Source organism: Falco rusticolus, chromosome 6, assembly GCF_015220075.1.
Source record: "Falco rusticolus isolate bFalRus1 chromosome 6, bFalRus1.pri, whole genome shotgun sequence".
NCBI lineage: Eukaryota > Metazoa > Chordata > Aves > Falconiformes > Falconidae > Falco > Falco rusticolus.
Genome location: NC_051192.1, coordinates 48,757,685 through 48,782,170, shown reverse-complemented (window position 1 = coordinate 48,782,170; position 24,486 = coordinate 48,757,685). Strand labels below are relative to the sequence as shown.

Sequence of the window (24,486 nt, the reverse complement as noted above, 5' to 3'; positions counted from 1 at the left end):
TCCACAAACCGATCAGCCGTTACTAATCCTACTAAACTCATTGCACGTATGACTATTTTCATAGACCTAGACATTGGTCTACTTTGTACAAATATTCTGAAAAAAGGCATAGTCCTTGTCAGTTAACCTTTCGTTTCAGTTCAGTAAATATCTTCTTTCAGCACGCTGTAGATTTGCAAACATTGATTCCTGTCCTCTTGCCAGCAATGAGTAATGGGGCAGGCAGCTCTGCTCCTGCCCTTCCTCCCTGACCAAGCAGACTTTAAGCAAAACACCAAAGCACTGGGTACAGGTCCTTTAGGGATTTCTTTATCAACGAGTGATGACTTTTTCCTGAGGAGCCAAAACTGTGGTCCATGCTATTTCATAGTTTTCAGGAAGCTCACTATCCAAGTGGAACAAATATAGTATAACCCATTACTTTTTCCCGGAGTTTTTTGAAACTTTTGTTAAAAAAAAACCACAAAAAACCAACACCCCAAAAAAGGGTCAGGTTTAATAAATTCAGTATTGTTGCTTTTGTACTTTCTCTGGAATTTATTTACTTTGCAGTCAATTTGTATTCACTCTCTGCTCCTTTACACAAGATGATTAGGGATATTTTGTAATTCAACATCATATAATGCTCCATTTCCTCTTTGCAGAGATAATGAACTGCAGATGACTGTGCAGAAGGATGTCCTGTAGGACTGCTCCCTACAGGAGAAAAGTGTTGCTGGGAGCTGGTACCACCATGCAGGCTCTGCACTGCACAGCAAGGATGCAGACTTGCCATGATGCAAACTGGCACAGGTAGGGTCACTTCTATTCCCATGTCATTAACTGAGGAGGAAAGAAATAGCGTTTTTAATTGCCTTCCTGGATTTTTTGAGTTAATAGGAACTTAAAATCAAGGGCTAAAGGGTGTGGGGTTTAATTATGGCTGTAGCTGTATATGCATAGACTCTCACAGGCAAATACTACTGCTTATAAACAACTGCAGTCCACCAGGACTTCCTCCCTGTATTTTAACAGTCTTTCCTTCTTCCATTTTTGCTTCTGTAAGCATGTGTCATCCATATCTTTCTAACTTTTGTTGACTTCTTGGCACTTCCTCTTCAGCTCGAGTGGACCTGGAAAAAAATTCTGGGTCATGAAGGTCAGTCCTTTTATCTACAACCATTGTTAAACTATGTCCAAGCTTTTACCTAGGTCCCTCCGGGAAGCAGAGAGATTTCTTATCCTTGCTGCACCTATTTGGAGACTGCTTCAGCACAGGGGTCCTCTAGTAGTGAGGAGCAGGCTTGTGATTTCCAGGGTAAGGGTACTTATGTCTAGTTTATACACATTTGAGCTTTGTACTTGGCTCAATCTGCTGCTTTCCCCCTCTGGTTTTTACTCTACTGCTGCATTTACAAAGGACAGTCATGTCTATTCTCAGCCTTGGCTTTCCTTTGGTTGAAAAGCCAGAGCTGTCTAGCCTGGTGTCTTAAGACAGCCTGCCCAGTAATCCCATGGTCAGCACCTGCTTCGTGTTCACTGAATCTGCTTCTTCAACATGAAGACTGGAAAGGAAAGAACTGAAGAACTGGCCAAGGAAAGCTGTATAGAGCAACCCTGTGAGGTCTCCAAAGGGCTGCCCATGCCCCATGGACAGTACTATCTACTACTTGTCTTTTTTGGAAATTCCTCTCCTGCACTCTCCTGTGCCTGCCTTTTCCCCTCTCATGCCCAGTTTGGCTTTGGAAGCTGAGTGGGAAGAGCCAGGTCAGAGCTCTGAGTCACCATGCAACCTGTACACACAGGTCTTCTTCCATGCTCGTTTTCAGCTGGCAGAACTCCTGATGATTGCAAAAGCTTGGGTAACTTGTCCCTATGTGCATAAGCCTGGACTTTGTAGAATATAAAACTTTGTTTTGTTTAATTGGCCTGACCCTCTAGGTCATTGGGTTTGGCCCATACGGCATCATGAGCCTTTATGCTAATAATGCTCCCAGCTTTTTTACATCAATAAATACTACCGGATGCTCCTTTTTCTCTGCCAGTGACCATCTTGAATTTATACTTAGCCTCATACTTATTCCTGAGAGAACTGTTCCAATTCATTACATTTCTTTGCAGAAAATTCCATTGTCATCTCCCCAGAAATGTCCTCATCTCTTAACCGTTTCTGTGCAGATTCCCATTTTCGCAGTTTTAGTTAATAATTCCCATGTGATATCATAGAGATGTCCAGAGAGATTTGGCTGACTCATATTCCTCTGTCTAAAAGACATCCATCTTATCAAAAAACTGATAAAGTGTTGTTCAGCCACATTCCTGCTGCATCTTGTCCCAGTTTCCAGTTACCCTCCTGGCTGTAATAGCCCTCTCCTTTCACATGTCCCAAAGTCTTTCACAGATCACTTTCCCACTCTCCCTCATCATACCATGAACTTGCCTGCTCTTTCAGACACCTGTTTGGATTTAACAAAAATCTTTGCAGTGCCACTTCCCTGCCCCATCACAGTGCTGCTTGATTCTCCCAAACTCGAATCTCTGGGCTGTGGCTTTCCATGCTGTCCCATTCCTTTCAACGAGGCTGTGAAAGGCCTCCTTGCACACTGGAGTGGTGGTGGAAGAAGCCATGCCGAAGGACTGGGCTCATAAGAACAGCCACTGAAAGCCTCATTTTTGTAGCTCTCAGTGTCCCATCAAGGGGGCTGTAGCTGAAATGCATAAAGCAGCCTGCGGTACCCAGGGGCTCAGCCAAGGGCTCTGCAGAGCTGGTGTCCTGGGTTCAGCTGGGACAGAGTTATTATCTCCTTAGTGGCTGGTGCAGCGCTGTGTTTTAGATTTGGTGTGAGGACGCTGTTGGTGGCACACTGATGGGTTTGGCTGTTGCTGGGTCATGTTTATACTCAGTCAAGGACTTTCCAGGTTCTGGGGCCCTGCCAGCGAGAGGGCTGGAGGGGCACGGGGAATTGGGAGGGGACACAGCCAGGACAGCTGACCCCAGCTGGCCAAAGGGATATTCTGTGCCATGGGACATCATGCTGAGTATATAAACTGGGGGAAGAGGAAGGAAGGGGGCGGGGGGACATTCAGCATTATGGCATTTGTCTTCCCAAGTAACGGTTACGGGTGATGGAGCCCGGCTTTCCCGGGGATGGCTGAACCCCTGCCTGCCCATGGGAAGTGGTGAATGAATTCCTTGTTTTGCTTTGCTTGTGTGTGGCTTTTACTTTACCTGTTAAACTGTCTTTATCTCACGAGCTTTCTCACTTTTACTTTCGTATTCCTCTCCCCCATCCCACTGTGGGGAGAGTGGGTGAGCAGCTGCGTGGGGCTTAGCTGCCAGCTGGGGTTAAACCACAACAGTCTATGAGAGGTTTTCCACCGGTTGTTCCAGACTTTGGACGAGATGTCTTACAGCCTTATTGCAAGACTAAAGAAGATAGAGGATCTTTATTGCAGGACATGTATCTAAATATCTGAAGTGCAAACATAAAACATCTTCCAGTTGTATTAAGAGAGGTTATCTGAGCTATCAGACTCAGTATTTGCTTCTCTGTTTTGGGGAACTGTTTTTGTACTGTTTTACAGGTTTTCTGGTTCGCGAAAATCTTGCAATTCACCTGTAAGTCTTCAAGTTATAACCTTGCAAAGTATAACAACATCAGTGCCAAAATTAATTTCCAGCCCTGTAAAAGCAAACTAATGTGTGATGCAGACAATGCACTGAGGTAAACACTTCGGTGTAAGGATGTCACTTATATGATTCATGCTTTGAGTAGTAACATAAAGGAGGCTGTACACAGTGTTAGCAAGGCAGATGTCATTACACTGTTTTCTTGCGTATTAAAAGTTTAAAAGAAAGTAAAACTTCAAGCATTGTCTTAACCTGTGTTTTAGTGGAGTTATACTTGCTTCTGACTTTGTTACCCTACCTGGTCCGTTCTGGTTTCTGCAGTCATGCTCTTCAGTTAAGGATTGAGTTCAAGAGAGAATTGGGAGAGTCTTGGAGAGTGGTGGGATGGGATTCAGACTCTCTGAGAATCGAAGGAGGGAAGTGCTGATGTCTGAGGTGGCCTGGAGTGAGCTGACTCTACCTTCACTGAAGAGGTGGGTTTCACATTGGAAACACTCTCTTCATGAAAATACCAGAAAGAACCCATCCTCCTGATTAATGGGGATGAATGGGTGTTGAGTAGAAATAAAAGGAATCGGTGACAGACAAGCTACACAGGCTGGTAGCTGGACCGAACTATTTGAAAGTGTGGAAGGGAAAAACATCGATTTTTTTTTCACTTGTAGTTAAAAACACGGTGTTTCCTGACGCATATGGACTTTGTGAAAATTATTTTTCTGTGATCATCATAAAAAAAGCATTGGAATGGAATAACTATATGTAACAGAAAGCATCTTTCAGTTGCAACAAAGTGTAGTGGGAAAACCCAGTTTGAAAATAGTAATTTGACAGGTAAATGGGTCAAACAAATCTTTTTGTTTTGGAAATCTTTGCCTTACTGTTTCTAGAAGTCTCATAAATTAAAGTACTCTCTGTCTTTCTTGACTGTCATTTTAATTGCAAGGAGGAGATAAAAGCTGACAGGAATGCAGAAATGTTAATAAACAACATCTATGGTGAACACACCCTTTCAAATATGCAGTCAGAGGAATATGCCCTTTATAAGTCATGAAATAGAAAGCTAGATTATGCAGAATAAATAAAGTGTTTTGTTCTGGGGTGACTAAGTCAAACTTGCAAATGACCCAAAACTTTGCTGTCTGCTGGAAATTCAATGTCTGAGCTGGCTGGTCACAGCATTACCATCTTTTTAAAGATGCTCAACACAATGAAGGGACGCTTGATTCCAATTAGTCTGTTATTAGTGATGACTGATCTCCATCCTCCCCGGATGAAAGGTGGAAGAAGCTCAGAGGAATCCCACTGCTGGACCACCACATGTGTAGGAGGGGTTTGTGCAAGTCTCTTCCGCGAGGAAATCAGCTCAGCTTCCAGAGGACAGTCACCTGCTCCCACACATGGTCATGAGAACAAATCGTTTCTAACTCTCCCCAGACTCCTGGTGTTCACACCTATGCTCCTGTGAATATGGCTTCATGATTCTATGATGTTGCAAAGTACAAGAAATCTGAGTTGCAAAAGGTGGTGTTAACCCTGTGCAGATTAACTATATTATCACAGATACGATGAAAGAACCAACAGAAACAAGTTTCATTACTGCATATATTTAGGATCACTGCCCTGCGGTGGTACAGGCAGATTGCTTGGTGCGACCATGGGTGTAATGGTACTTGTGAGAATGGGCTGGTAAATGACTGTTACTCTCTTGCTTAGTATTCCCCTGGAAACAAACAAACTCCCCAAACAAACTAACAGTAAATAAAATACAAGCGGATGGATGTGTCTTCAGGAAAAGAAAAAAAAAAAAAAAAAAGAAGAGAGGAAACAGTGATGCCTCATCGCTTTTTAACAGAAACCAAGGCCAAACTCCCACTAGCTCCACGGGACTTAGATGCCTTTAATCTAAGTCACAATAATAGATGAGGTAGTGTATTACATCCAAAATGTGGTGAAACATCAAGATGTGGTCTTTAGACTGATGGGGTCAATTTTTTCCATGTCTAGAGGGAAGGCAGCTGTAAGTGACTGAAGCAGGCACAGTAAATGGCAGTGCACAGCAGGGGCTTCAGCTCTTCCCCTGCTGTGTGTGAATCAGTGTGAGGACCTTATCCAAAGCCTGCCAGACTTCTGAGAGCCTTTGACTTTGCTGTGTCTTAAATCAGACCTTACATGCATCATTTATCTTATTTGCCAGAGGTACTGCGTCTGTGCTTTTTCCAGCAGAAACAATTAACCTAATATGCTGGCTTTTTCTTTTACTAGTGTGCCATGTTTGGGTCAGTCTGTTTTCAAGGGATCTTCCCGTACTTCCTCCTGAACACATCAGTGGTACTGGTGGGTAGTTGCAAATTGCTGTTATAGTAAAGGGCAGAGCTGATGGACAATGTCACGATACAAAGATTTTCTTTGGAATTTTCAAAAGGCCATGGCTTTGATCAGTAGTGACTGGGGGAGAGGTACCATGTCAGTCATGCTGAACCATTCCACCACGGTTTTGCTTTCAGAGAAACTCCCGAATACTTTTGGCTCCTCCATGGTTTATGGAGCTGAACTTTCCAGCTTGCAAGTGGCAGGTGAAGCAGGTTATCTCAGCTACTAGAAACAAATCTGCCCTGCAATTTATGTGAGGTGTTTGCTTAGTGATCACATGGACTTTCAAATCAAATCCACACTCTGCAGGGGAACAAGGACACCAGTGTTTGATCTTCAGAGTGAATTTCATGAGTTGAGTTTGATGAGATGCTTGCCAAGGTTGACTCTGAGCAAAGAAAGATCTCTGCAAAGAATCCAAACCCATTTGGTTTGTTAAAAACCAGTTCATTAAAACAGAAAAAAGAAAAAAGTCCCGTTCTGTTTTTAGCTGTCAGTGTGTAGGAGCTCTCTTAGACGTGTCTTCCAACTTGCATTACTTGGAAGAGAGGATTCAGACCAGCTGCCTACTTTTATTCACAGCTCATCTCAGCAAGCAAGGGCTCATCTGATATAACATAAAGTGGATGACAGAAGCTGGGACTTATGTATAGCAGAGCAAATGGTCCTGTGACAGGAGGTAAAAGAGAAGGAATAATTCTGTATGCTTCAGTTCTGTGAAATCTTGTCCAGCTTCACAGCAGTGAAAGACTGGAAGAAGAGGTGAGACCCTCAGCTGAAGATACAAGCTGTATTTGACATTTCTTGGTGCCAAGGTATTGTTGTCATGTTAGCCATAGAAAGGATGCAGAGCAGTGTATAGTCCAGGTGAAACCTGCAATCTCTGAGTTCACAGAGATATATAAGTAATGGTGTTAAACTGGAGAACCTCTTCCAGTCTTCTGATCCCTTGCATCTGTCAAATCCAGCAGTCCTGTGGCTTGAGCCACCTACATGCTCATTGTATGGAGTTCAAATATCCTTTCTTGGGGACTTTGAAGAGAACAGTTCAAAAAGAGCTTAGTCTCAAGCTATTTTTCCTTGCCATAATTGCTCCTATGGGAATTTCTCTGCTTGAGATCTGCTCTGTCCCTGTCCTTTCCCTGTCCTGGGTTTATGAAACCTCAGTTTTTCAGAGACCACCAGCACTTGTTAAAATGCTGAAGCAGCAAAGGGAATCCCTCTTTCAATGCCTAGGTACCCCTTTTACTAACTGCTACTGTAAACTAGAAGCTACCCATTCCTCCCAGTTGAAGTCTGGTGCTTTACGGTGGGTTAATAGAAGAATCAATTGTGAGGGGGGAAGAATCACTGCAAGGCTTTTTTTTTTTTTTTTTTTTTTTTTTTTTTTTCCCCTGGGGAAAGAAAGGAAAGAGAAACAGATGATTAATCTTCTGTTTCTTGATGGTTCAAGTATCCTTTTATGTATGTGTCATATGTCTAAATATTCAGGGTCACCAGTGACCTTGGTCTAGCTGAAGTGTCTAGATGCATTCAATCCTCTTGTCTTTCTGGGCTTTCCTAGGTCTATGCTTTATTTTTGCTTTTTGGGGACAAGTGATATGAATACAGTAACAAAGACAAAGGATTTTTTTTTTTCTGTATATGGTTCCTATAGTCCTTACAAAGACCTGCCTGTGTCTTTTGTGGGTGTTTTTGCTGGGTAGCATATAAAACATATTTTATGTGGAAACAAAATGTACCCAAACATCTTTCAGTCCACTCCCTGCATTATCAAGATTTATAGAAATCTTATTTTGAAGCAAACTGATTAAGATGGAAGCAGTTACAGCACAATATTTATTGAACCATTATAGAGCCAAATATTACTTCATAAACCAGGAATAAGCAAATATTCACTGGTTAAGGGATAGAAACTTTTACAGAATTTAATTGAGCAGGAGTCATCTCAGGCAGTCCCCACTCAACAGCACTCAGCATCTGTACTCTGTATATCAAATGCCTACCACACTATGTATGATTAGGAGACGAAAACTTCGTAAGTCAAAACTGGGGGCTATATTTTAAAATCTTTGGTGCCTATTTTCTTAGGTTGCTGTCACTGTCTGCACATCCACACCCTTGAAAGGTCTACAGATACATGCTCTGACCCCTGCTTGTGCAAGACAGGGGCAAGATTTAGGATCCTGTTCTTACAGATGCTGATAAGATTGGGTGAGGGAACTGCTCATGAATAAAAATATGCATGCACATAACATCTGTTAGGAATATTGCCAAGAACTCTACAGATTTCTACCAAAAGCAAAGTCATAGGCATATTAGCTCTCTGAAGTCTAAGCACACCAGTACTCAGTCTGTGACTTGTTTCTTGCTGCTTTTATTATACCATTCTTGCTGCTGCAATTACAGCATTCATTTCCATGGATGACTTCCAATCTGGGTCTTGATTTAGCAACACATTTAAGCAGTACTACAGGACAGAAGGTGAAGGTGATGATGCATCTGTAAGGACTAACAATTTTTTAATTAATAACCTAATGATAGGGTGTTGTAAAAAAAGTAGAAAGAACGCCACAGCCAGTCTTGTACTGACATTTAATAACAGATGTGTTGTGTAATCCACAGGAGGTAATTTTTCAGATTTGCTCAGTGTGGGTGAGGTCTTGACTGGAGCACTGTGTCTGCTTTGGGGCCATGGACTTCATGAAGCATAGAAACTAACTGGAGAAGAGCCAGAGGAAAGCAACAAGGATGATGAGATGTTTGGAACACATGACCTGTCAGGAAAGGTTCAAGGAACTGGTGTGTTGGGGTTTTTTTGATCTAGAAAGGAAGGATCCTAATATGGGAGATAATGAAAGACTTACAGTACTTAAAACATTACTATGAAAGACTATGATGAATTGTGCCCATAAGGATACGGGAATGACTGGTTTAATTTATGACAAAAGTGATTCAGGTTAGTCATTAGGAAATACCATTTACTGTTAGGAAAATCCAGTACTGGAGGAGAACACCGAGAAAGACCTGTTACTTTTGTGACTGGAGATTAAGGACAGACCAGACATACATCTGACAGGAAAGGCCAAGATATAGTTATCTTGCCTGTGTGCATGGCGTGGGGAAGGTGTTCTCCTGAGATCCTTTCCAGCCCTGTATTTCTGTGATTTATGGTCTCTATATGACTTAGATCTCTGTCAAACCAGGGCCCTAGAGTACCACCAGGTCCTAGACATCAAAGGCTTCTTTTGGAAAGATTCATAGGCTGGCCAAGCGTCAAACATTTTTCTGTCCTCTGAGGAGAAGACCTCTCTCTGGCTGTCACTCCAGTCTCTGAGCTACAGCTGACGGTTCTTTGCCTTGCTCATTAGTCACTCAGCTGAACTGGACCTGTGGCAGCATGGCAAGAGAGCAGGCAGTTTCTGGAAAAGTTTTGCCAAGGAAGTTTTAATGAACCCAGGATTTCCCTTCCCACCGTCTTCCCACCCTGTCTTGCACTGTTCTTGCCAGGGGCCTGGCGCTGGAACACCCTTCAGGAATGCTGTGCAAGAGGCAGGAAAATGCTCAGTAGTCAGATGTGTAACCAAAAGGTAAAAGGTGAGGTTTCAGACAATATGGATGTGGAACAAGTGTTGTCCCAGCAAAAAAAACCTGAGCACAACAAACTTGTCTTTCTTTCACACCTGGTGAAGTTGGCCTAGAGGGGCCCCACGTTTACTTTTAGAGAGGGAGGAGTGATGACTGGTGGCACATAATCAGGAGTGCTGTGTTAGCATCCATGCTTCCTCCTACCAGTGCCAGCAAAGTCAAGAGATGAGAGAAGGGGAAGGGCCCTTGACTCCAGATGTGACTCAGACGTATTCTCTACTGGGTTTTTTGTGAATGCTGTTACTGGTGTTCTGCCTTGGACTTTTAAGGGGACTGTCTTTTCTGATGTATGTACTTCTGTGTGGTGTGTCTCTCTGGATGCAGCACCGACTGCTGACCTTGGCCTTATGTACACTGTTGTCCCACCCTGGTTGGCCAGTGAAGGTCCCAGCAGTGGCGTGCTCAGCTGGTGACAGCTGTGAAGGTCTGCGTGATCACAGGGAAGTGCTGGTATGGAAGTTAAGATTAAAAAGGAAGAAGGCAAATGTTAAATACCTGTAATAGATGTGCTGCCATGATGGTGATACAGATACCATCAACCTGTAAAATACACAACAGGCTTCTCCTAGTTGTTGATTTTTTTCTTTCTCCAAATTTCTTTTCTCTTGATGTTGCCTTTGACCTATTCTGGGATCTGAAATCCCGTCTGGCCACTGAAGGCCAACCCAAACTCTTCACCATAAATATTTCCAACCCATGGTTTGTCAGGTAGCAGTATCCCCACTGTCGTTCAAGAACTGCAGTTTGCTCTCACCCTCTCTCTCTTTGTCCTCTCCTTTCACCACATACCACCAACAGGCTTGTGTCAGTAAAGTTTGGTAACTCTAGGAAGCCTTCTTTCCAACAAAATGTCAACCATGTCAAAACAAGTTTCTCCACAAGTCCTCTCCTTCTTAGGTCTGTAGGAAGTGCTCACACTTGGCTCATGGACGCCCTGGTGCATAGGACGCCTGCATGACTGTCAGCACATTGACCGGTGCCAAGCGCAGCAATGACATGTTGGACGGGGTAGATTTCATACTGTCAAACTGTGCTAGTGCTGGACCAACTAAAAATTATTTTTGGGAAACTGAGAAATGTAGAAGTGTCAGAGTAGGCACTCTACACCCAGTGCAACATGGAAGAGACTCTGGGCACTGTTATCCATCTGCATCTTGTAAGAAATTTGGACTGCTCCTGCCTAAACTTCCAGGGACTGCCTGTAAGAATAAGGGAAGAGAAATCTTTAACCTTGTGTGTTCTACATTTGAATCAGATCCTTGGTTGCATATTAGATTATGTCATACTGGGTCCAAACAGCATCCCAAGCACCTTGTAAGAGGTGCACCACAGCAGCATGGTTGTTTTTGTTTTTTTTTTTAACTTGTCTCCAGCTCCAGGTCTATTGAAAGTTTGGATGTACCTAGAGGCTTTCCAGCAACCAGCCAGCAACTCTCAGTCACTCACCAAGCAGATTCTCTTTCTCTCCTACAGCTCCAATGGGGCTGAGTACAATAGCAGTCTCCCAGCTGGAGCTGACTCTCTAAGAAAGACCTGACACCTGGAAGTGTTGAACAGCAGCCTCTTCAGGAATGGAGAAAGTCAACAAACCAAATACATCCTGACCTCAACCTTGCAGCCATAAGGCTCCAAGAAATCCCAGCCACTTCTCCAGCCGGACATCACAGGGCAGCAGATACCGACACAGTGGGGTCAGCAGCTCCCAGGCTGTCCGATGCTGAGTCCATGGGAGATGGAGGTGGGTAACAGAGCAGGAACCCTGGTACAGCTCTGCAAGAGGGCAGAGGGGCCTGCCTCCACGCAGGAAAGATTAATGGGAATCTTCTCTTGTTCAGAAGAAAAGGATGGGCTTCATTTCAGATCTCTATCAGAAGGTCTGCTCCAAAAGGTGCAGAGCAGCTGATGGAGAAGTGCAGGCTATGTGACCATGCGGAGCGGGGCAGCTGCAGTATGGCTGACATGCAGAGCACCTTGCCTCAGCACCATGTGTGCCCGTGCTGCTGGCAGCCCAGCGAGCCAGTGTGTGGTCGGGCCCCCCAGATCAGGGCCCAGCAACACCCCCCATCACAGTCTGTGAGCCTTGTGTTTTAGGTGTCTCCAGTGCCCTACTTTGGGCAGCTGCAGGACTGTACTTCCTAATGCTTAGGAGAAGTCCACCTCCTCAGTTCCCCACGGATCCTTCTCCCCAGGCTCACCCCTGTATGCAGTGTGCAGGCAGCTCACTTGCAGCAAGGTGCTTCCACAGAGTCCCAGCAAGTCACTGGGATAGCCTTTGGGGTGCTGATGGGTTCATTTCTTCTCTTGCCACCATGCTGGATGGTGTCCTTACTTCTTCGCAGCCTGCTCAGTGGTCTCCAGAGAGCTGAAGCTCCTGCAGTTGCAGGACCCTAAGTTCCCAAAAGTCTAACTTCTTTCCCAGTTCCCCTAGAGAGGGGATCCTGGAGCTTCTAGACTGCCAGTTCCCAGTTCCCAGTTAAGTCTTGGTGATAGTGAACTGGGAGACTGCAAGCCATAGGACCTGGACTTAAACCTGCCTAAGTTACTTGGATAGTCCAGGTTTCCCCTGCTCCACTGAAAGTCACCAGGTAGAATGATCAGGGTCTGGAAGTCCTAAAAATACAGACTTTTGGCTCCTGTGCCAGCTGGCATGCCACACCAACAGGATGGGTGCCCATTTTGGGACAGTTGACTAGGTAGGGGACCCTGGAGCTGAGGACATAAGAGCCTCCAGGCTGTGCCCAAGGCCTGGGGCAGCTGAAAATTCCAGCCTCACTAAGGCAGAGGTACTGGTTCCCCCGGAGCTCAGCCATCAGCAGCAATGTCAGGCAGCGGGGCAGGGGCAGCATCTCCCCATTGCTGCCCAGCACAGACCTCGGTGCAGTCTGGCAGCCCCCTGGGGTAGGACACCCCACCAGTGGCAGGCAGCTTGTGACTGTGAGGTGCTGAGAGCAGTTAATTCCTCGGGTCTGGCAGAAATGCTGTGAGAGCATGTCTGGGGTCCTGCAGCCCCCCAGATGTTTGCCCCCTGCCACATCAGCCAGGGCACACACCTTGCCAGGTGCCCAGGTTGGTGTGCAGCCTGCACAAAGAACTGCTTCTGTCATGAACCAGACCTTTCGACCTCCTTTTCTTGTGTATAAAGTGATCCTGTAGAGAGGACCTGTATATAGGCTATTCCATATATAAAATCATAAAATTTTACAATCCCTCCTTAACCTTTTCTTTTTGAAGCCATAGAATTATTTTTCTGTAGGTAAGACAGGACATTCAAAATCACTAGGGAGGTGGGAGATTCAAAAAAGTGTGGGCAAAAAAAAGGGTCTTTCAAATTAGATTCAGGAAAGGGCTATGCATTTTCCATGAGACAGGTTGTAAAGGGACTGGGACATAAAACAAAAGCCAAGCCAAATAATGAGAGCAACGTAACCAGTGAAACAATGGGAAAATTATTTAGCAATATACACAGCCCTGGAACAGCCGCACTGTAAGTTAGGCATGTACACCAAATGTATTTTGGGCTGCTAGTGCCAGATAACTCGGCTAACCCTCTGAAAACTAACTCAGACACAGCATGCTTACATTTCCCTCTCAACAACAGCTTGTGAGGCAATCACTGCGAGGGGATATGCAACACTTATTTATTTCAAACAACCACTCATGCAAAACAGCTTGGACTCTGTGATCCTAACCAGATGCTCTTCAGTAATCCCACATGCAAGGTGCACTGTGCAGCTTCCACGTGCATCCCTGGAGCGGCATGTCCTGCTCTCCTACGGCTCTATACCACACACCATCGACCGCCAACAACCCTGTCCAGTAACTTCATCTGTCTCCTGAGCATCACCCCTCACAAGTCAGCCAGTACAGGATGATTTCTGTTGTAGCACAAGAAAATCTGTTCATGCTCTCTCAGAAACGATACCCTTGCTTGCTGGTAAAATAAAGCTATGACCAAATCGCACTTCTACAGCAGATGCATTAGCCTTCCCTTTGACCCAAGTGTTCCTCATTGTGCCAGGTTCCCCCCTCGAACTGAAATCTGCTTGCTGCAGTGGCTGTGGGGAGAAGAGGTACCACAAAACCAGTTAAGTCTACCTGATTCACAGATGTTCCTTGCTCTTGCCTGGACCTTCAGGGATGTTTTAGCTCAGGGCGTGCCTGTGCTGATGTAAACTGGACTTAGGGATGCCTTTGAAGGCTGAAATCATAAGGGATGAAGAAATCTGGGGGAAACAGCCATGCTGAAGGGCTTGGCTTCTCTGCCATTATGTGAAGGTGACTGACATAACTTGTGTGAAAGCTTTAAGAGCAGCCCACATTTCCGTTTGGATTATTTCCTTGGCAGCGCTAGAAGATTTTTTTATGTCTTTGAAGGATCTACAAGCAGAAGAATGCTGACAACAAGTGCTCTGATTTTTCTGTCTTTTTCTCCATGTCTGGGAAGAAGAGAGTTTTGGTATTTTCTTTCCAGTTTCCCACAGTAGAGCCTTGGAAAGGCTATGTCATCCTGGGTCTGGAGAGCAGTGCAGCATGTGGAGCCATCCCCAGCACAGAACATGCCAGAGGGGCATTCTGCTTCCTTGCAGCTAGCGGGGAACAACAGGAGCACCATGTTTCCTCTGTGCAATAAAATTATTCCTCCTTTTCATCAGGTACTTCTCTGCACTTGATACCCAGAGTCTGCTGGCTCCCACAAGCATGTCCTTCACGTGATTTGCTGTTTCTGTTTCAGAAAGTAAAGTATTCAGGATGGTTTTTGAATGAGTGAAATTTTTTCTTGGAGGAATGTTCCTACCACAGCCACCAAAATCTGCTCTCCTAAATACTTTGATGAGAAAGCAAGTAATTTAGGTGAAGAGAAGGCATTTTTACATATCTAATCACTGTTGTGTCTCAGCTGAGAGACAGGGCATCAAACGTCACTGATAGGGTTTTGATTTACATTTATGATTTTTCTGTATCATGTTCATGCTTTGGAATAGCAGGGTCATGAGCTGAAATATGGTGTGTGAGTACGTGTGCATGTGTGAAAGAGAGAAAAAGAGAGGGGAAGGCATCAGAAACTTCAAGTAAAAGAAGCATTTTTAAATCTTCAACTTCACCCAGCCTGAACGTTAGGACAGATCATTAGAAAACAATTTTTCTATTCTGTAGCAATTTTCTTTTTTGTTTTGTTTTGTTTTGACAGCTAATAGCTCTGCTTGCCAGCACACAATGAAATCAGCTGGTGTTTGTGCTGTTAAAAATGAAAGGGTTTCCTATTATTCCATTGATTTCATTATATTAGATTAAGAAATCATGTGGTTGGCTACCAGTGACATGAGCTCAGAGTACACTGAGCAATGATTCATGCTGTTGCATGCTGAATCTGCTAGGGAAGCTGGTCACCAAAGAGACAAACATGGACCCTTTATTTGAATTTTCTGGGCTGGGATCAAGGTCTTGTCCCAGAGAAGTCCCGAGTGTTACTGCAGCTTTGGGGTGCCATTGTAGCCTGTGCAAGTCTGAATAACTGAATAGTCCTGACTGTTAGACTGAAATAAGTTCTGGTGAAGCAGGAGAAGTGGGAATCCTGGACCAGGGTCCTGCCAGAGCAGCACACACCTTGGCAAGCATTTACATTTGCTCAGCATTTCGACGCCTGCTCTGCACCCCTGGGAACTGTCTAGTTGGCTTTATTTTAAAAGAAACAGGAAAAAGTTATGCACTGCAAGAGTCATGAAGAGGTGTGAGGAGCCAGCTTGTCCCTAAAGATTGATTTTGGACACTGAGTTCAAGAAGTCACATTTGGACTTGCCCAGACCTATTAGACTTTGCCTGTATTTCAGGATTGGCCTCTGCCATAAACACTGTGGCATTTTAATTATTTCAGAAGCAGACTGTTAGGGACAAGTTTAGGTGCTCACTGCTTTGCCACCACTTGTCACGTACTGGGTCACAACCAGCAAGCTCTACAGAAGGTCCACAAATCCCACCCTCCTGTCTCTCCAAAACTTTTCCCCCAAACTGAATCAGGGCTCCATAGTTTTGATTTGTGCCTCATTTTTCATTATTCTTTTTATTCATTATTTTGAAATGATTTGCAATGAAATAATTATTCATTATTCTTACACTTATTTTACACTTACACAGAATTACACTTGTTTTCTCCAGGATGCTCCACTGAGCCTGTCTACCAGACGTATACAATGTGGAAAAAAGATGCAAGATGAAAATTTGCATATAATGTATTCCATGGGCTAAGCAGGAGATAAAAGACATTAGGAAGCCCAAACTTTGCATTTGTTCTCATGCTGACATTTGGCTTTGCCCTATATTAGGATCAGTTTGTGGGGATCACGAAGGCAAATTACCTGTGTTGGCACTTTAGTTTGTGTTTGGTACCAGAGGGCAGTGCTGACATCCAGGACCTCCATAGGCTGGGGAATAGGCTGGGAGGTCCCTCATCAAGTTCAACAAAGGGAAAGCGCAAAGTCCTGCCCTAGGGAGGAACAAGCTCAGGCACCTGCAAAGGCTGGGGGCTGACCATTTGCACCTCTGCTTTGGTCCACCATTGCATTGGTGGGCAATGAGTTGATCATGAAATGTGCCCTTGCAGCAAAGAAGACTAAAGGCTTGCTGGGATGCCTTAGGAGGCTGGTCCACTGCGGGCACAGGTTGTCCAGACAGCCTGTGGAGCCTCTGTCTTCAGAGATCTTAAAGACTGCACGTGGCCGTGAGCAACTTGCTCCATCTGACTGTGCTCTGAGCTGGGGATTGACTAGGTGATCTCCAGAGGAGCCTTCCAGGCTCTGCCATTGTCTAAGTCTGTGGTTATTGCAAACCCATAGCAATGATGTTGGTGCAGCTACAATTGTGCCTCTGCAGGTGAGTTCATGATGACATTCATAAAACACGCAGCATGGAAAAAAAGTATTCGTGCATATCAGGTCAGGATTTAATTTAGGAGTTTCCGGGAAGTAACAGCACAGGGCAAAAAGCATGGCAACAAGGGTATTGCTGCTTCAAGTCACCACCTGAGATGAATTTCTGCCTGCCTAGATACCACTGATCATCTCACATGGCACTTGTAGAGGAGTGATGGGCATCACATTTTGGTGGGACTGAAAGTAATTAAATTCTGTGGAAAGGCTAACTCAGGCCTGGCTTATCTGAGGTGGAGCAGGGTCCTGGAAATGACACTTCTGGAGGAGGATTGCAGGACTACAGAGGATAGCGGTCCCAGCAGATTTTGCAGAGTTTCCACTGTGGCAAGAAAGGCTAATATTAATCTAAACTAAATCTCCTACTTTTATACCCCTCCAGGTCCCATTTATTGTCCCTGTGGATGACACTAAATCAATCAGGGCTATAAAGATAAATCAAATGTTTTCTGTCTGCCCTTCCTTTGCTCAAACGTGTTTGGATGACAAATGAAGAGAAGGTGAGGTTATCTGAGGATACCAGACAAACAGGCTCATCTTGAAAGATGGCATAGAAAATTGTTAGAGGTTCTGACAAAACTCAGATACCTGGAGGAAAGGACACACAAGGCAGTCAAGTACAGGAGCAAATCCCTTACTGTGAGTGTCTTCAGGCTTGGTAAATTTAGCATAGCTTAACAACAAGGAAAGCAGTCTGAAAAATAGCTTGCTTATAGCCTGTGAATTCCTGCTCGGGGATAAAATCCAGGGCTGTGAAGGGTTATTTAATCCTGTTGAATAACAGGAACTGAAGGCTGGACACCGAAGGCAAACAAATTCAAACAGAAAACAAGGCCTGAGGGGAAAGGCATCCACATGAGAAGTTCTTGCTGTTCCCTCCTTGAAGCCATGGGTCTCCTCTGGACAGGTGAGGGGGGTATGGGTGGAGGAGAAAGACACCTGGCCAACAGCTCGGTGCCAGTGCTGGGGCTAGAAGTGTTTCGGCCAGGTTTGTCCTTCCCCCGTGGCATTACCTCCTCACTGCCTCCCCCCACAGAGACTAACCTCCCCTTCCACTGAAGAAGGACATTGAGCATCCACCTGGATGCCACACAGCGATGCCAGCCGGCAGCACCCCTGCTCAGGCAGTACCCTGCTGTGGCTCAGCTTGTGCCACCTCTGAGCAGAGCCAAGGACCTGCCACTTGACCTCCAGGTCTGACCCAGACTCTGTCCCATGGGTCCAGAGTGGATGTGCCTCATGCCTGACCCCATGGTGCTGCTGTGCCGTGAAAAGTGCCGCGGGGCGCAGCCCTCCTGGCCTCACTCCCTGGCTCTTGCTCGGAAATGAACCCGAAGCCATTGCAGCCTTGCCCTCTACAACCTCTGTTGTTAATAAATTTGCATTTATACTAAGTGCAAATAGTTAATTTACTGGCTGGGCTGGGTGAGCTGGGTATTTTGGTAGGTCCTGCAGGAACCTTAGGCAGTATGGGTGCTTTGGCTGTACAACCCTTACTTAATTAGGAATGTTTCTGTACTGTGTTTTTACACATGGATCTACTCTCATATGCATCTGGCAATTAGTTTACTCCCAAGAATGTGAAGTAATTTTTGGCCTCTAAACTGGAGGCGTGAATGTCTGGGTTTTAACTCTTTGCTGCCACTGGGGATGCTACATGTACCTCTGAAAGGAAAGAAACAGTTCCCCATTTGCTCTAGCAATAGCTGAAGGGAGAAGGTTCTGGGACCTATAGTAGTGACTGACTTACTTGTTACTGTTGGAAAGGCTTTTTCATGGTAACGGATTTCAGAACTTAACAGATCACTTTAATTCAAGCCTTTTGCTATTTTAAAGTAGGCAGGACAGGATTCTGGATAAACCATAGACAGGTTTGGCTGTTCTCTTACTGGTAATGTAGCAGTCATATCCATTTTATATTATGTTTTTCATACATTTTCTCAGTAAAAGAAATTTTGATTTCCACAATCTTTATTTCTGTTAACTTTGGCTGAAGGACCAATATCTTAGTGTCATCTAAAAATGCTTTATTACAATTTTATGTGTTGAAATCAAAAGAAGTTTTATTAGAAGAAGATAAACGCTTGACAGGAAGTTGGATCAGCATTTATTAGTGTAAATCCCATGATCTGACTCTCACAGTGCAGGTAGTTTTTCTGTTGCAGAGAAGGATAAGGTTTACATGTACAGGTAATGTGCACAGGAATTCTTTGGCAGCAGGAAGGACATTGCAAATCCTTGCACATTTGAGATCCCATATGTCCATGTATTCAGACAGACAGCTGGATAATTTTCCTATGTGTGAGGAGATTAGAGCAAAAGAGATGAAATGCTGGTGAGCAGATGGTTTGGATATCAGTTTTATGTTCAGCTAGCAGTCCTTAACACAATGCTGCAAAGAGAACCTGAACATGAGACGGTTTCAGTGGAGCTGATTTGTAGTGTAAAAAAAAGGGGATTATAATTTTTATCATTCACATTAGGCACAAGATAAAACCAGTAATTTGATTCTGAAGTATGGTCTTTTTGAGTAACAAATGTTCCTGTTTGTGGTGGTCACTGATGTATAACATGTGCTGTAACTGACTGAGTATGGCATTTTCTCTATTCATGTTTCCCAAAATAGGATAACTTGTTGCAACTATGTTGTCACCAAATATGTGCCTGTAATGTAAAAAAGAAATCATGCAAAAATGAAAATAATACATCTTTTTGGCACAAGACCAGAGATCCAAGGTCCTATCTATCTGTGACTCTTGCCTTTATCCTTGTGAGTGACCTTGATTTTGGGAGAGATGCTGCAGAGGAGGATCTAGCACATGGATGAGAACATAGATCATCAAATTCTTAGTCCTACCCACAGAAACATGGGGGGAGAGACAGAAAGAAGGGGAGACAAACACACTTATTTTCTGCAAATGACCCCCCTAACTCTGTTTCTTCTGTTTCATCATTCTCAACAGTACCCAAAAGGCATAAAGTCATGCCATCCTGACAGGGTGGTATTTGGTACCCTCTTCAAACTTAGATGCATGGTGAGGTGCCAGGCTGTGGAAAGTCATGCCCCCTTAGCACTTTGTATGGCCTGCATCTTTTGCTTTCTTCTTCTCCTTACATGCTCTAATATGACTTACGGTCACATCACAGCTTGGAAAAGCATGCTGCAGCCCATCAAGGTTGCATCCCTGAGGTATTCAGCTGTGCTTGCGTGGCAGCTGGAGGTGTCTGCTACATCTGATAAGGTTACATGGGACTTTACTCTCAACGAGGACAAGATGATAAAGGGTAAACCCCAGTAACTTCACCTCTGCTAACTGCAAGGTTTGGTTTGACACCATCACCATTACAGGACTCCTATTGCAAAGCTCTAATGGCAATGCCAAATCTTTACCATTACAGTCTAACAGTTTTGTGGGTTAATCTTCTGAATCTGCATTCTGTCTGGGGATCATCACTATCTCATATCATCGCAGTCTTCAAACTGGGGCTTTTTCTGAAGCTGAAAGGAGTGCTGGGATTGCTTGTTCTGAGTCCTTCAAGCAGCAGCAGAAAGAGCAGAAGAGCACCTTTCAGCTTTCCTTTACTGATGTTCGGATCTGAACTGTTTGAAGGTAATATGTCAATTATTTTTTTCTTGCCTCTTCTTGTTTCTGCACTCAGACTGAAAAGTGGAGAACAAGCCTCTGACCTTGCTGCAGAAGACTGGGAAGGGAGCAATGCACCTGAGCAAGCCCCTGAGTATGTCAGGAGATACAAGTACTACTGCAGTGCCGGAAAGCACTGGAAAGCAGAGTTCTGTGAATGAAGGTTTTGTGATCTAAATAATCTCTGAGACTGGCAGGACCTTCACAAGGATCAGAGGTCAGACCAAGCAAGGCTAGGTGGTGGAGCTGGTGGGAAGGCTTGTGAGCGCAGCCTTGGGTTCCCAGGGGAGAAATTGCTTCCCTGCTGGCAGGAGCCCTTATACTGTGCAAAGCCACTGGGACACCTGCAGTGTGGATGCAAGAGGTAGGAAAAGAGCAGAGACTTGCTTACTGGTTTTAGCTGTTTGCATCTGGTTGCCAAAACATCTGAGTGTCCATTGCAATTACATACAGGTTGCTAAAACAGAGACCTGGCTAATTCCATGGCTGATATAAGAACTGCTGCACTGATGGTTTGTTGGGACATCTGGATTCTCCCAGAGAAATTAGGAGGATCCAGCATGAATAAACAAGCTGTTAATGCTGTTACACCTGCATCCTCACTGAGAGCAGGCTCCCAGCCCTGTCACTGCCCATGGTCCCTTGTGCTCGACAGAGAGGGCTGCTGTGCAGCATGCACCCTTACCTGCTGCTCGTGGGCTGCTTGCCTGGATGGGTGTATAAGAGGCGCACGATGCGGTGACACTGCCATGGCTGCATGCACTGGGCTGGTAACTGGAGCTTGCATCTGTGCACCAGAAGAGCTCCACAATCCTCTATTCCCACTGTATCACCCAGGCACTAAGCCTTTGACTCCAGAAAACACCACCAACAGTTGAAGGATCTTCTAGGAATGCCTCCAGGCATGCGGGGCAGATCCAAGTTTCCAAGACCTGCTGCAGCTGACGGCAGAGGTAAGAAATGGGTCCTGCACCCAGTACCTTTGCACCTCTTCCTCCATGTGGGGAGCAGGAGGAAGGGCAGTGGCTGGGGGAGCATCCCTGCTCACCAGCTTCAGCATGGAGATACGGCTTTTTGCCTCATTTGTGCAGTCCCACCACATGTCACCTTGTCCTTGCTTGACCTCACTGGCCAGTGTCTGGGGGGCCTTCCCAGCCCTTTTGTGTGGTGCATACTGTCGACAGCCCGCCTAGGGGAATATCCATCCTTTCAGTGGGGCCATGGGAGTGGTGTAGCTCGGCGTTCGGGGCGATGCATGAACATTTTTGCTGTGGCTGAGAAGACTCCAAAAGTGGGGCAGTGAGATGTCCTGTGGGATAGGTGGGTCCTCAAACATTCCTGGTTTTCCTGAGCAGGCTGGGGTGGTGGATTGCTCCCCTGCTGGTCATCAGGGACTTTCCAGGCTGGAAAGTGACGCAGCTGGAGGTTTTGCATTGCTAGCATCTGTGTAAATTTTACGAATTCATGTCATGACTCCTACAAGTTATTGGAATCCAGTGTGGGAATGTGAGCTAAAGCTGGAGCAATCACCTGGGGCTCCATACTAGCAGTGTTATGAAAAATAAGTACATGGTTCAAAAGCTGATCTCTAATAAATTGTTTCCTATTTTTCAGGCATGTGAAACCATTAGTAAGTGGACTCAGTATGTCCACCAGGCTGAAAAATAAGCCAGGACTGTGTCTTAATTGTACTAAATCATTAAGTACCGGTCACTCCCCCTTGGTTGTAGTGGTTGTTTTTCTGTCAAGAGTCTGTCAAGCTTTTACCTTGGCAGTCATCCAAATGTCACAGTTGTGGATGTGCAACTTGGAGGAAGAGATCACAGCCATAAAAATGTAAGTTGAAAACTGTTACATCTTATAGTCATTTGTGTTTCACATACTGTAAGCTCTTCTGCTCTGCTGGTTTTGTAAATCACTGGACAGGGAAATGCACCATGATGCATGGAAAGTGCACCGTGATTTGTGGTCTCTGTCCTTATCCTCTTGGGGGTGACGCTGGGCTCCTCTGGCAGTGCAGAAGGGCCATGGCAGTGCCAGACATGGGACAGGCCAGGGGCAGGTGGCAGCGTTCTGCGCATGCTGCGGTGCCACACTAAGCACACCTGCTGCCCAGCTCCCCGCGAAGCAGTTGGGTCTGTGCACAGGTTGCAGAGCTCCAGCTCATGGTCCAAGGGTGGCTGAAGCCTCGTTCTGTCCTTTGCAGGGAGAAGGGCTGCCCAGCCCCGCAGTACCCTGGGCATGGAGCTGGGCAACGGCAGGAAGGGGCTGAGCCTGCAGACGAGCGGCTCCTCACAGTCATGGCTTTAATTTGAGTCAAGGGTGCCTTTCTGCTCCTTGGTCACAGCCACACGTCAAGTGGTCACCCTGGCCTGGAGGCAGTGAACAAGAAGAGTGAGTACAAATGCAGCCTCAAGAGGCCTTTGGAAGAGGACCTGAGTGTTCACCCTACAGTCCACAGTGGTTTCTTGGGATTCCTGAGAGCTTAGCACTGTGGTTTTGCCCACCTTGGGGGTCCCACATTTTTCCCAAGCGTGCACAAATAGCAAGGTGAATAATTACAAAAAGGAAAACAGGACTGTGCATAATATGGTTTCAGAAAAGCGTGTTCCTAATCCACATGCATGAGAAGGCCCATGAATATAAGGTAGTGCTGCATGCTCTGTTTTGCTGACAGATATATACTTTTTCAATTATTTTTTTTTCACTTTGGAGTACTTCTAAAACAGGAAATTTCTGTTCATTGAACAGTTATGCTAGATTTGAAAACCAATCACACCTATGTGTCTAGAGGGACCATGTTACCTTAGACCAGCTGTGATCCACACAGAAACATTTAGGAACCCTTCCAGAAAAGCTGTGACTTTGGTCCTGTAAATATTTAGGTTTATGAACAGTTTTGTGGAATTTTATGGGACTGGACTTGGTAATAAGGCACACCGGGTAACAAGTGCTTGCAGAACTGGGAACACTCTTCCCACTTGATAGAAAATGACATTTCTAAAGAGGATCAAAAACTTCATCTATTTTTGCAAAAAAATAAGGGGAAAAAGTTATTTAAAGATGCTGAAAACAGTTTTGTATAAGGCAGCCATATCAGAGAGATTATAGATTGGTTTTGGGTAATTTTTACAAGAAAGATTGTTCTGGTATTCTTACTGAAACCATTATCAAAATAATGAAAAACCTTTTGCTGCAGCAAGACAGAAATCACCCTTGTTTAGTAGCTTGCTGAGGTTACAGCCCTTTCAGCACTGTTCTTTGAGCTCTTGGACTATATTCAGCATCAGTCGGGGGTTTCATCCCGACCTACAATTCAAAGTGAAAGCTCAGCACTGGGATGTGTGCAGGCAGGTGCAAAGCTGGGGGACCAAAGCCTGGCTCCTGGAAATGTGCCGTCATGATTAGCTGTTCAAGGAACCGTTCTGCAGCTGTCAAGATATATTCCTGCACTAGCTAAACACTGCCTATCAGTGCTATTTGTTGGGTTGAATTTCACTTCTGTTGCAATAATAGTCCTGTTAGTAGATGCCTGAAGTTGTTAATTTGGCCTCTTTTATTTTTTCTTCATGCTTTGCCCCCTGGTTTGCACTTAGGTTTTTCTAACATCTCTGTTTTTTAGCTACTTCCCTCTGGCATACATTTGTTACTTAGGAAACAACAGGCCCGTTGTTATGAGAATTTGCTTGTCACCCACGAGTGATGTATGAGGTATGTTTATACAGCATTTTGGATTTTACACAGCAGTTTGGGAAGTGTGTAAGCATTCAGATGATTGGGTTTATGACCGCATATGTGGTGTGATGCACGTGTTTTAGGTGCAAGTCATGTGTAGCAGATAAAGTTTAATTTCTGTTATTCTTAACTATTATTCTTAACTAGTTGTAAATGCCATTAGCCAGAGCCTCAGCTGGAGATAGGTGCTGGCACCCTGCTCTGGCTCTGCAGGTGCTGCGAGCAATAACTGCATGAGAGAAGAGGCTAAGCTAAAAGTCACACCAGAGGATGACAGCGGGCGCACAGGCTGCAGCTGGCTGTCCCCAAAACTTGTTTCCAGCTTCAGGCTGCAGCCCAGCCCTGAGCACAGCATGGCCATGGTCTGCAGCAGGCAGGGAGACAGCAGTGATGGGACTGAAGACCAGGCAGGCCACCCCTGCCTGTGCTCAAGCCTGGGCTGGCTCCTCCTCGGCAGGCGTATTGCTCAAAGGGGCTCTGGTGTGCAGGCATGCCATCCCACCGTCAACACTTGCCCTTTCAATAGACAGCAAGGACAACAGGGTGGGAATGTGGG

General features: G+C 45.1%; 1 long non-coding RNA gene across 5 annotated transcripts in view; it reads left to right on the top strand.

Moving 5' to 3' along the window:
- The first annotated feature begins 3,118 nt into the window (after positions 1–3,118).
- Positions 3,119–24,486, top strand: part of LOC119150123 — a 45,771-nt gene continuing 24,403 nt past the window's right edge. The window contains exons 1-6 of one of the 5 annotated variants that reach the window (XR_005104943.1): positions 3,119–3,159; positions 3,932–4,083; positions 20,212–21,148; positions 21,810–22,031; positions 22,402–22,589; positions 23,818–23,906. This is a non-coding gene — a long non-coding RNA (uncharacterized LOC119150123). Of the gene's footprint in view, positions 3,191–3,286; positions 4,084–20,211; positions 21,149–21,809; positions 22,032–22,401; positions 22,590–23,817; positions 23,907–24,486 lie in introns of those variants that run through there. The other 4 variants (XR_005104945.1, XR_005104946.1, XR_005104944.1 and 1 more) reach the window with 4 other exon arrangements.